At 42.2% G+C, this 13,606-nt stretch overlaps 1 long non-coding RNA gene across 1 annotated transcript; it reads right to left on the bottom strand.

Moving 5' to 3' along the window:
• Positions 1 to 4,506: 4,506 nt before the first annotated feature.
• Positions 4,507 to 12,774, bottom strand: LOC125434490. The gene is made up of 3 exons (XR_007244794.1): positions 12,763 to 12,774; positions 7,971 to 7,980; positions 4,507 to 4,716 (listed from the first exon to the last, which is right to left on the bottom strand). It is a non-coding gene; the product is annotated as an uncharacterized LOC125434490 (long non-coding RNA).
• Positions 12,775 to 13,606: the final 832 nt, after the last annotated feature.

The following is a 13,606-nucleotide window of genomic DNA, read 5'->3' as shown; positions in this document are numbered from 1 at the left end:
TTAAAAAGCCCTTAATTAAAAGTCTGGATTAACAGAAATGTTTTTTGGCCAGAAGACAACAGTGAAGACATCTGACAAGCCTGAAGGGGAAAGGCATTCCATAACTGAGGTGCCACTACTGAAAAAGCCCTGTTTATGGTTGCCATTCACCTCATCGCTGAAGGGAGGGGCACAGAGAACAGGGTCTGTGAGGTTAATCTTAACTAAAAGGCTAGATAATACAGGAAGATGTGGTACTTGCTGTATCCTGGCACCAAGCCATTGAGACTCAACATTCTGAATTGTACCCAGAAAGAAATGGACAACCAATATACATGACTGATACAATCCCTGTATCATGCTGGCATATCATAGGCTTCAACCATAGTCCAGGATCCTACAACAAACCCAAGAGACAAATTTTCTCCAGGCTTCTGGTTGGTTCTGGAAGAACAATCATTCCCATGGCCGAGATAGCTGCGAGGGAAATCCTTATCTATCCACCTGCTTCCTTTGGATTGGAAATAATTCCAGTCCTAAACACATCTTGGATAACCAACAGAAGGTGTGAGAGGTAATATCTCCTTGGAAGTTCTGGACCATCTGAAGAGGTGGCATTGAGAGACCCCTTGGTGGAGAAGGTAAACGGAATGTTGCAGCAGTTTAAGAGAAAATGGAGTTCACAACCCTGAAAACCCAACCACGAACTAAGAATATGTATAATGCAGCACTATTTCAAATAAAGTAGCATTCACAGCTGCCTAACAAATCTGTAATAAGTCAGAATAGCTACTCCCCTTCCTTTTGGGAACATCAGTTAAAATAAATTTCTACTGAAGTGAATCAAAAGGCACCCATGCAATGCATTTCAGTTAACTCTCGCTGGTGACACAAAGACAGATTAATAAAACATTTCCTTTAAAAACTGGAAAGTGCTTTTTGCTTCAGGCTGGTTAGATTAAAGAATCCTATTTTGTCAAAGTCTAAACATAAAGCATTCTGTCACTGCACTGCTTTTAACATTAAACATCATTATGCTATGTGCAGAGTAAATTGGAATCTAGTGACGTGCTTTTTATCTAAAGGACTGAAACCATACAGATAACAGTGAATGACAGGACAACTCAATGGACTCCTTTACATTCTGCAGCGATTCCTGGGGTGGAGGTGGGTAGTCTTGATATGTGTGATATATATGAACAGCTCATCCAAAGGATGGGATTTACATCTTTTTGGTGCTGAACTGGATGGCCCAGGCTAGCCCAATATTTGAAACTAAGCAGAGTTGGCCCTGGTTAATACTTGGATGTAAAACTATTAAGGAAGCCCATGGCTGCAACGCAGATGCAAGCAAAGGCAGTCCTCTGATCATTTCTTGCTTTGAAAACCCCACGGGCTCACCATAAGTTGGCTGTGCTTTGATGGCATTTTCTTCCACCACCAACACTTTTTGAACCACTCTTCGGGCCAAATCTCCTTTTGCAGAGGGAAATGCATTGAAGGCTGTATGGAAGTAAGTGATTTTCCATATTAGGGCTTTGCATGTTGTTTCTGGAGATGAAGAACTTCTATAAGCTGCAAAGGTGGCACCCCCCTAACCTGACTGCATATTTGCTCTTCCTGGAAGTTATTTGATGCCTGTTCAGATTCTTGTAGATACATATCTTGACAATGTATGGGACCAACTGTAGGCCCCCAAGATGGCCATTCCAAAGTACATAAAGAGGGAATAGGAGTTCCTGAATTTCATATCTCCAGATACAGAAAAACTAAGTACTCTCTTGTGGATTGGTTTCAAGCAAAATGAAGATAAGATGATTTCCTCTGCTATATGGCATTTGAAGATGATTTGGGGAGTAAAGAGCTATTCTGATGAAATATGCAAAGCTCCTTATTTCTGGGCAATGTATTGAATATTGATCACCAAGGATGTAGTGCTCTCTGTGCTGAGGTAACACCTGTGAAGAATGCCATCTTGGTGAACATTTGCCTCAGTGAACTTGGTGAACATTTGCCCCAGAACAAGGAGGGACAGTTTTATGAGCCTACTTCAGATTGCATCAAGCTTCCAAACTGCATTGCACAGATGTTCACCAAGGATGTCTCTTTGGGAACCTACACATGTTGTGATGGGACAAAATGTGTTTTTCTTTGCTGTTTCCTGGAGTGCTGGAAATACTGCCTGTTTGTCATTTCAAAAAGTTAACTATGGGACCCTTATTGAATCCCTGTTGGAGGGAATCAAGGAGAAAGCAAATGTCAGGCTTGTTGGGATCTGTGTGTCTTACCTTGAATTACTGTGACAACACAGACCAGGTGACACTGTAGATTCTGTTTATTAAGGGCTAGCAGCATGGCTGTGACACTGGCAGAGTAGTCAAATTTGATTAAGATTTGCTGCTCTTCTTTCAGGCTGTGATCTTGAAGAGTTCCAGATGAGAGTGCAGTACAACAGCTGAGATAGCAGGTCTCTCTGGGACTTGCAACTTGACCCCCTTAGGAAGACTGGAAATCATGTAGTTCTTTCATAACAAATGCAGAAAGGGTTTGTGTTCATTATCCAACCCAGAGAGTTTAGTTCTGGGATAGAATTAACTCCTCAGAAATACAGCTACTCTTGCCAGTTGTAGAAGGCTTCCCTTCTTCTTGGAAAATAGCATCTAGCAAGCTCTGCTTTATTGGCACTAAGCAGTGCAGGGCTGAGACCCAATTACTACCACCTCTCAGCCCAGAGAAACAGCAGCCTGTACATTCTCTTTCCTCTTTGGCTGAGGACTGCAGCATCTGGGAGTAATGTGCAACACCAGTGACCTAACTAAGGTGAGGAATACCATGGGAAGCAAAGAGGAAGCAGGAAGTTTAGAATAAATATGTTTTTGCCTGCTACTTAGGCAGGGATGGTCTAGGACTTAAAGGGAAGTCCCTCCTCTGCATGCTCTTATGCAAGTAGACACTGTCAACAAACCAGAGGACGAAGATTTTTGTATGTAGCAATATTGTCCTATTCTCAGGAACCACTGGAGAATCTTTGCATTTACTGTTTTGGCTTTGTTTTGTACTATTCTGTATTTTTTACTCAGATAGTTTTGAACTAAGGAACAAAAATAGCATTTTTAAAATTTTAAGTGTGTTAGATATTAATAATAAGCCATTTTAGCATCTAATATGGCTGAAAAGTGGGGAATAAATACATCAAAATAAATGAAAGTTAAAAGAAGGAATGGGAAAATGCACATTGTAAAGACATAAGATCATGAAGTGAAATTGAAACAGACATTATAGAGGGGGAAGGGTAATTCACAACAGAGCTACTAATTTCAGCAAACATCCAATTTTCTTTGTAACATGCTGGTTCAGCCCTTTTTTTGACACAGAAGTGCTTAGCATTGTAATCTTAATTACAATAAGAAATCTAAGGAGAAATGCATGGTGGAAAGGAAAATCAGTTTCAACTTAGAAGAGGGTGCATCAGTACTACTGCACAAATCTTAATCCAAATAGTAACTATTTATGAAAAAGCACCTTTCTACTCACTTTTTACAGAAATAAGGATCATATTCATAGACAGATTGATGGAAATGCTCTCTGCACGTCTCCAAGAAATACATCTGTTTCCCACTGTGACTACCATACATTATCTTTTTACTCTTTAGTTCAAAAATAAGGAAGTGAGTTCTCTAAACTGAGTCAAATTATTAGCTGTTGTACTTTACATTTAGGGCAGGCAATGGAAATGTTTTATTGCCTTTGTAAGTAATGTGTATGTTTGATGTTCTGTATATGTTGTATGATATGCATTTGTCACTCTCATGGGTTAAAAAATTCACTTTAAAAATTACTATTAATTAATTGATTGATTGATTGATTATGCTTGTATACCGCCCTCCCCCGGGGGGCTCAGGGCAGTGAACAACAGAAGTGTACAGGTAGAGCACAAGATAAAATCAATAGACAACCAACATTAATTAAATAGTTATGGCTCTATACACATTAAAACCAGACCCCATGAAAACACAGCGTTCTGATAACAAACACAATAGATGGCAAACCACTACTAATCCCCCTAAGAGAGGGGATGGCAGGATCCACCGATGTTATGAAAGGAGGGGGCAATCAGTGGCGGGCCTCCGCAAAGGCCCAGTGGAACAGCTTGGTATTGACTTTATTGTTTACTGTGCTTGTTTCCTTTGTAGCCTATAGCCTGGTGCAGTAAGTTTCTAAATTTGTCTTGCTTTTTCAAGCTATGTGTGGGTTTTTTATATCTCTATTTTATATCTCCTGTGGGTTTTTTATATCTCTATTTCCATGGGGGATTTTTGCCCTTCTTTTAAAAAACTTTTTACGGCTTCTCGTGCCATGGCAAAGTCCTCTGTTGGGGGTGGGGTGGCACCAGAATGGTGCTGTCCCTGCCAACCATCCCAATCAGGAGTGAGCTGTAAAACACTCATTGCACTTTAAGAAGTAAAGAGGGTTTTATTGCAAATAAAACAGTACCTGGAAAGTGAGGATAAATGTACTGACCTGGTGTGATTGCCATGCCATTCCCATTGACCACAGGCCTTTCCTCCTCCTCTTCCTCTGGCGGCTCTATTCCTGTTTTTTCCATATTGCTCACTGACTTATTTCTTTTGCGTTTGCCTTCAGCGCTGGGTGTTGCACCTGGGAGAATCTGGTCAGTCACATTTAGCAACAATGGGGCAGGCTCTGCTGGAGGCTTTGGAGTACCATAGTAGTTGTCTAGGCAAAAACAAACAAACAAAAAGAAAAGAAAATAACAAATAAGCCAGGGATGGGAACTTTGTGCATATGTACATAAGTGTCATCAAGTTGCAACCAACATATGCCAACTCTTGACAAGGGGCAAATGAACTTGAGGTGATTTGCTATTGCACTCCTCTGCAGAGTCTTCATTGGTGGTCTTCCTTTCAATTATCAACTTGGTTAACTTTCCAAGATCTGAGGAGATTAGGCTTCACCATGTCATTTCACTTCCAAGGTGAGAACCAGGGCTGTGAAAAAACTGTTTTTTTGTTTCTGTGGAGCCTTTGATCTTCCCCACATGGGACATCTGTGCATTGCCAGACATATTGTTCCCTTTCCAAACATCTTCTGAGCATACAGGGCTCTTGGCTGAAAATACCAACTGAACAAAGTCTTCCACATTGTAGCAGCTTGCTCTTGTTTTGATCAAATTTTGGGTGGAAATAGGTATTTGAAATGTGCATCCCATTGACAGCAAGACTGTGCCATCAAACATTTGCATTCAGATGCACATTCCAATATCCATTCCACAGCACATTAAGCCTGTTTCTACCTCCACTTTCCCTAACTCACAATTTTTTTTTGCACTTTCAGCCCCTGTTTTTTTTTCTCCTTCAACAAAATCTAAATAATCACATAATACTAGATAGAACAAATGTCTGGGAAAGTTGTCTGCACCAGAGGCACCACAATATTTGTGTTGGAAATTGGACCTTGGTGTCTACTGTGGTTACCTATAACACTGATAATATTTCAGTTGTACAAACACATCTGTTCCTTCCGTTTGCCTTTTGTCCCCAAGGAGCCAAAGATAATGTTTGTAAACAATGAGCTATTTTCCTGCTGCTCTTCCAAGTCACTGCAAAATCTTTGTGTGAACTTTAAAAAAATTAATTTTTAATTGAAATTAAAATTGATTTTGTTGGAGAGATGGTTCAAATTAATTCACACAGACTGTGTCATGAAATCCACAGCCTTTGGGGATTCTGCAGCTGCACAGTCTCATGATTTCTTAGTTAAATTTTTGGACAAAAACCCCACAACTCAAACTATCTGTGTAAGGCATCTGGAAGTCAATAGTACCACCTCCTGTTTTCATCAGGTTAAAAAAATGACTTCATCTAAGATGCAGAATGAATCCCAAGAAGCACATACTGTATCAGTCCTTGTGCACAAGAACACTGAAGCACTATGTCTATTTTATCATACCCTTTCTCCAAAGAGCTTAGAACAGCATGAATTATTTTTCCTTCCCCTCCATAATCTCAAGGAGCAGGCTGTTCCCAATTGACACACTCCTAAAATTAGTCAGCATTTCAAGGGTTCATGAAAACGCTAAAAGAGGCATCATTCGATTTATGAAATTTCCTGTTTAAATGAATTAACAAAAGGCTCCAGATATAGTAAATCCTGGGTCCACTTTGTATACCCTGTTTTCCCGAAAATAAGACCTACCCCAAAAATAAGCCCTAACATGATTTTTCGGGATTTTTGGAAGATGCTTGAAATATAAGCCCTGCTCCAAAAATAAGCCCTAGTTACAAACTCCCCAGCGCAGCTGATCTGGTCATGTGGGGTGTGCAAAATCATGAAAAAAATATATATCAGTCAACAAAAAAAGTTCCCTAGCCCTACTATGAAGAAGTAACTGAGATTTTTGAGAATACCAAGTTCTATATACTATGCTAAAGTTACATAGAGCAGGTGATCTTATAAAAATGATGATCTTATAAAAATGACCAGCAGCATTAAACTTCACACAGGTGTCATTTGGCATGTATACCACAATATTTGAATATTGTTTACTTGAACACCCAAGCACAATGGTTTTTAACCCCCTCACTTCATTTGTGCCTATCTATAAACTTGCATTCCTCCATTCCTTCAAGAAGTTCAGGCAGCATACTATGCTTCATTTTAGCTCCACAATAACCCTGTGATGTATGCCAAGTTAAGACAATAATATTGGCCCAAAGTCACCTAGTAAGTGAGCAGGGATTTGAACTTGGGTCTCCCAATTCCTCCTCCAATACATGAATCACTACAACAGACTGGCATTTATTTCATACAAAACAATGTCAGAATTAGAGATGTTTTTAATTGATCAGCAAAGTTCTGAAAAGAAAATTAATTGCAATAGTAACACCTTCAATAGTCTACGGTAACATACTCTGTATTAGGTGACTGAGTGCAACTGTACTGGCTCCCAGTTTGTTTCCAGGCTCCATTTAAGTTGGGGTTTCCTATCTCCAAGGTACTAAATGGCTTGGGCTGTCAGGGAATACATTTCTGCCTGCCTTACTTCAAGATATTTCTCTTGCAATAATGAAATCAGAGCAGGCGTAGAGAAGATGGCTTACTCAGCTGTGGAACCACAGTCTGGAATATCTTCCTTCAACTGGTCTGGCTGATGTCCTCTGCATCTTTCATCATAATATTCTTTTTTGTTTGTTGTTTGAAATATTTACAAGGTTGGCTTGTTAAGTCTTCTTTAGAATAGGATTTCTTTGTGTGCTGCTGTTGATGTATAAATATAATTCTGATGCATTGTTGAATTTGCTTCTTTTTTTAAAAGTATGATATATTTTTGATGTTTAACAAAACACAGTGGAATTTGTAGCTAGCTGGTTGAGTTGCTGAGGCCCCTGGGAAATGGCCATCTCTAAAATCAACACAAGTTGGATCCTATCTACCCTTTCCTGAGTGTTCTTATGGTGCTTTGGGGCATCTGAGATTTCTGTTATTTCCTCTGTTCAATCATTACCAATTTTTACTCATCATTTGCCATTCCCAAGGGTCTCTTGTACTTACCGGTAGGCAACTCAGAAGGCTGTCACAGGAAGGCTGGTAAATTTCAACTTACAATCCAAGCCCACTAACAGTTTTCTGGTAGTTGCCTGACCTGGTAGTGAAAAGTACCATCAAGTTACAGCTCTTATGGTGACCCCGTAGGCTATTTAAGGCAAGAGTCAAACAGAGGTGGTTTGCCATTGCCTGCCTCTGCATATTAACCCTGGACTTCCTTGGAGGTCTCTTGTCCAAGTACTAACCAGGGTTGACACTGTTTGGCTTCCTAAATCGGACAAGACTAAGTTAACCTGGGTCATCCAGGTCAAGTCTTTTCCTACATAGTCCATAAAATCCACACTGAGATAAGAGGGTTCACTTTACAGTAAGCTTGCTGTAGAAAGAGGGATTTTATTACCCAATTGAACTCCAATCCTTCCAACCTACAATATGCTATTTTAACAAAAAGTCATTTGTTGCTGCAGGATGTCCAAAAGAAAGAAAGGATAAATGTTTGGTTGGTGTTTTAGAAATATGGAAAAAGCGAAGAAAAGTATGTCCTCAAGATGTTATATTTTACAAAATATATCCTTGACCAAAATGATGCAAAAATGAGACAGGAAACCGCAAAATTCACACAGTACTACTATCTGCTGTGCTAAGTGTTTACAACTTATGTATTTAGAACATATTTATTTATTTTGATATTTTTAAACTGCCTTTCCCTAATTAGGACCCAGGTGGTCTTCTGCTTTATCATGGTCAGATCTTGTTGAAGAGTCTCTGGTATTAAGGATGAAAATCGCCTCATATTTAATTAGGAGTTTCAGCAAAAGTGAAGGATGAATCATGGAGTATAAATAAAACTACTATAGGAGCATAGATAATTGCTTGCGGAGCAATAAGAATTGAGGCAAAAGGATATCCAAGGCGATTAATTTCACTTGGTGAATACTGCATCAAGCACAGGATGTCAGTTATTCAAAAAGCTCATTTCCATCCACGAGTCAGCCAGCTAAACATTTCTACTTTCTGTTTCCAAACCTTCTTTACATCTGACAATGCATTGAAGTATTCTTTTGCTTAAACTGGTAGTGGAAGGAGATGCACTGAAGGAGAGTTCTCCAGGCATGTTGGGGTTTTGCCAGCATAAAGCAGCTTTCTGTGCAGTCTGGAGAGCCCTGATAAACAAGAGCTTAGTGCAACTTTGGACACATCTCATCTTTCCAACTGGCCTGGACACAGTTATGTAGCTGAGCATTTCAGATATGCTTCCTGTCCCCACTTCCCCCTCAAAAACCAGATCCCAGCCTCCTTAGGGAGCAAAAATGGTGAGCGGCTGTTTTAAAAATAAAATAAGCTTTGCGAGCCCTCTCAGTGAACAGAGCAAAGTGTATGTTTTAATGAAATAGTTTACCACTTGCACCCTCTAGAGAGTGTCTGGTATCTGGGAACAGTCAGGAAGCACATTTGAAATGCTTCCTGTGAACATACTCATGTATTTTCTAGCACATTCAAGCATGAGGTGTTTTTTTTTAGTGCTCATGAAATTAGTTGCATTGGCAGCCAAGGGAGTGAATAAAAACTCTTCCTTATCCAATGACATACCTGGGGAGGGAGGGAGAGGGCAGAAAACCCAGGCGCCATTTGTCTGGATCATGTGTGGGGCTCATTTTGGTGACCAGCTCCCTCCCTTCCCCCTTGTTCCTAGCCCCAGCCAACCCTCCCCCCCCCCCGGCTGATGCCCTCCCAACACTATTGTGGGCACAATGCTCTAGGGACCAGCGAAGCAGGGCACACTCTGGCTGTGAGCTTCACAAAGCAGCCATTGCAGCTGCCCAAAAGCAGCTATGCTGTCAGAGTTGTGCCTCCACAGTCATGATTTTATGTGTGTCTACTCAGGAGTAAGTCCTGTTGTATTTGGTGAGGCTTCTTCCATGTAACAAAGCATGGGATCACATTCGGAAATGAATTATCATTTGGTAACGGGATGGATTGTTAACCACAGTGGTTTGCGTAGAGACATCCCAACCAAATAGGTTTCCCCCTACCTTTGCTTAGACTTAGAGACTCCCTGCCCAAGTTTTCCCCTACCTTTTACTAGTGATCTTTAAAACTTCCAGCAATGGTTAAGTCTCCAATCCAAATCCTAGTCAGAAATTCTGTGGGTTGGGGTCTGCCTAAATCACCACAGAACTAGATTCCCTCTGCCTACATAGAATGTAAATTAATGTTTTGAGGTTTGTTGATTTTCTTATGGGGAGGTGGGGGGAGTTCCAAATACACAGTGTGATTCTGTCAAAAATTATACTAGAGTGTTACATGGTCTTACAGAATTGGCATTACATCTTCACCAGTGAAAACTGCCACTCACACTGAATTTACCTACAGTCAGCCCTATGCTGTGGCAGAACCAGACAATGCCCTATGCCCAGACTCTTAAAGGGGAAAGAGGAACAGCAGAAGGCAGAAGGCAAGTGGGGGCAGGCCCGGGCGGGGGGTGGAGAGCAGAACTAGGTAGGCATGAGGACTCAAGCAGAGCATTCTATAACAGTGATGGCGAACCTTTCCGAGATCAAGTGCCCAAATTGCAACCAAAAACCTACTTATTTATCGCAAAGTGCCAACAAGGCAATTTAACCTGAATACTGAGGTTTTAGTTTAGAAAAAACGGTTGGCTCCGAGACTCACATTACTCAGGAGTAAGCTTAGTGAAGCAACCGTGCAACGCTTCAAATGGGTGAATCACGATCCTAGGAGGGTTTACTCAGAAGCAAGCCTCATTGCCAGCAACCAAGCTTACTCCCAGGAAAAGGATCATGTCCAGGCCAGCCTAGATATTTGTGTGTGTGTGTGTGTGGGGGGTGTTTTTCCACCCCCTCCCACATGATGAACTCTGTGTGCGAGTGCCCACAGAGAGGACTCTGAGGGCCACCTCTGGCACCCGTGCCATAGGTTCGCCTCCACTGTTCTATAACAAAGAAGGTCCAGCAAATGGCATATGAATATACAACTCTACTTTAATCCCTCTGTGGAAAAGTGTATATTAACTTATCAAATTCTGATCACATCTCATATTACAAGTGACATGCTCAGAGGAAAGGAGAGGGAAAGAATTAATAGGCTGAACCTAAATTAAGCATCAACTGAAGTAGATCCTTCTATGTTCACCCCAGTGTAAACTCCAATAGCAAAACAGCAAGGTGTCATGATTGGTTCCAGCTCCCCCTAGGAGACCCTCTCTTCTTGGCTCCCAACTGCCAACAGAGTGGCCAAACAAAGAAAAGAAAGTAGCCAGGCATCCTTCCATTGTGCCTAGAGAGAACTTAACAATTAAATTACATTTTATTTTATATTTTCATTAGTTTTTTTTAATTGCAGAAATCTGCTTTGGGAGCCAACTGCCACAGGCTGTAGTGACAGTTGTGGGTGGTTTTTATAAGGGATTAGACAAATTCCTGGAGGAGAGGTTCATCAGAGGCTGTTAGCTAGGAAAGCTCAGCATAACCTTCATGTTTGGAGGAATTTTAGCTCTGAATAACATTTACTGGAATTGAGCATCAGGGAACTCCATCTGACACAGCATGGCAGCTCTTTTCCAATTTGGTTAGAAACTGGGTAAAAATACAATCAAGGCAATTCATCGAGGCCAACATTATTTTCACTACCATCTCCTAGTATAACCCATAGTTTTATTAAGCCACAGAACTGTAGAAACATTGATTCCAAACTATTTTTTTAGAAGCAGGAGGATTTCTTCATGATAATAAATACTTCAACAGCTCCTCACTGCCTCTAGTTCAACCAACATGAACTGTAATCCTGTTTAATTTGCTTTAACCAATGCCATTCAGAATTCAAATGGCCTTTTGATGTTTGAAGTGAAAATCCCAGAAGGCTTTGCTCAGGCTACTCAGGTGAACACAGTGGGACTCATGCAGGCATAACTGGGGACAGGATTGCAGCCTTGACCCCAAGACCACTGCAAATTTTCCCTCCAACTACTCTGCCCAGCAGTTCATTGGGGCTTAATGCCTTACATGTCTTCAATGGTTCTTGTCACAAACAAATAGTATCATAGACTACACTCGACAACACTAAATGACAAAATCCTTATTACTTTGTAATCCTTCTAAAACCATTGACTTCATTTGAATTAGAAAGGTGCACCTCTGCTTAGGACTGAACTGTTGGTCATGGACTTCTCTGTCTTGCTAGCTGCTGGAAATCAGTAAAAGCAACAAAACCAAATAAATCCATTATAAAAGCTGCTTAGATTTGTAGGCTAGTACCAGCAATTTTTTTTCAGTTGCACACAAACATACACTGTCGGTAAGCTCGCAGACTGGAAAACCACAGTCTGGCTATGGTTGCTCTGCACAAATAACCAAACCAAAGGTCAGTGGCAAAGCTATAATGGGGACATCCGGGGACAATTGTCCTGGGTGCCTGCCTGTTAAGTCATGTGGGGGCAGAAAAATTTCCCCCAAACCCCTCCCACTTCCTCCCTCGGCCTGCCCCTTCCCCAACAGACTGCTTTGGCTGAAGGAGATGTCTGTTGGGGTGGGGGCGGGCCAAGGAGGAAAAGCGGTCCGGCCCTGGAGGCTGCCTGAGACTGCCACCGTGCCTTAAAGGTTAAGGGGTGTGTGGGGGTGCAGGGGTGCAGCCTGGGCCCAGCTGAAGCCTTCTTACCACCCCCTGCCACCCAAAAAAGCCAGCTGGGCCTGAAGGGGCCTGGCAGAAGCCTTCCCTCCCCCAGCAGACACCTCCAGCAATCCAGTCTCAGCAGGTTTTTAAAAGCTTTTCTTTAAAAAACAAACAGATGCCGAGGCTGGAGTGCCCCCTCTCTCTCTGAGAGGCTTCCTCTCAGAGACAGAGGGGTGCTCCAGTCTCCTCTGCCATGGATCACAGGATCCATGGGCACAGCCAGCTCTCCCATCCCCCACCCCATCCCCAGCCAGCTTCCTCTGCACATGGATCACAGGATCCAGGGGCAGAGCCAGCTCTCCAGCCCCCAACCCAAATCCCTTTGAAATAACCTGGTGCAAAAAATCATTGTTTAGTCATGGTGGGGGGAGGGCAGTCGCCTATGGCCCCCCCGCGCAAAACTCAGATTTTGCCCTGGGCTCCATTTTTCCTAGCCACGCCTCTGTCAAAGGTTTTGAACAATGTAAGCTGCTAATGAAAATAATAGCTAAAAAGACATTCTCAGAGCAAGCCAACTACTGATTATACTTTCACTTTCCATTAATAATCACCTTTGAGGGTCTTAGAGCTGGTTAGCATAACTTCTGAGCTGGATGAGAGTGGGGTATCAAGTGTAATAAATAAATTAAACAGCTGCTTGTTTTTCCGCACAATCTCATCCCAATACACTATTATTCTGGCTTGGGAAATTCCTGCAGATTTGGAGATAGTACTTGGCAGGGACGTAGGTATAGATTTTTTATGGGGGAGTTCGGGGTGGGGCCACACCCCCAACCACCCCAGGGCATGGCCACACCTCCTCAAGCCCCGCCTCCGGCCCAAGCGCTTCTAAAAGCAGCTCTCTGAGGCCGAGGACAGCAGACTCCCCTGCCCTGCCCTTCCTCACACCACATCAGATGGACTTCCAGCCGGCAGCCAGCAGTCCCTTCTGCCCTCTCTCTGGGCAGAGGCGTGGCTAGGGAAAATGGAGTCTGGTGCAAAATCTGAGTTTTGCACCACCCTCCCCCACCCTGGCAGCCACAGTGATGCTGGAATCCACCCCCAAACAGCATCACTTTCAATGGTGTTTAAAAGGAGCCCAAATTCTCCTTTTAAATCCCCCATAAAGGGAGAATCTGGGGTCCCCAGTGAAAACAACATTGAAAGTGATGCTGTTTTGGGATGGATTATCCCCCACCGTGAAACAACATCACTTTCAATGTTTAAATTGGGGACCTCACATTCTCCCTTTAAATCCATGCCGAAGGGGGTGGATTTAAAAGGAGAATCTGGAGAAATTTGGGGGGTACCTGCTGTCAGGAATGCAATTGTTAAGTTAGCAGACTCTCCTGATGATACCTCCAAGATTTGGTGAAGTTTGGCTCAGGGAGTC

This window comes from Sphaerodactylus townsendi, linkage group LG06, assembly GCF_021028975.2.
Source record: "Sphaerodactylus townsendi isolate TG3544 linkage group LG06, MPM_Stown_v2.3, whole genome shotgun sequence".
NCBI lineage: Eukaryota > Metazoa > Chordata > Lepidosauria > Squamata > Sphaerodactylidae > Sphaerodactylus > Sphaerodactylus townsendi.
The sequence above is the reverse complement of the archived record's forward strand: the minus strand, read 5'-3'. Positions and strand labels throughout refer to the sequence as shown.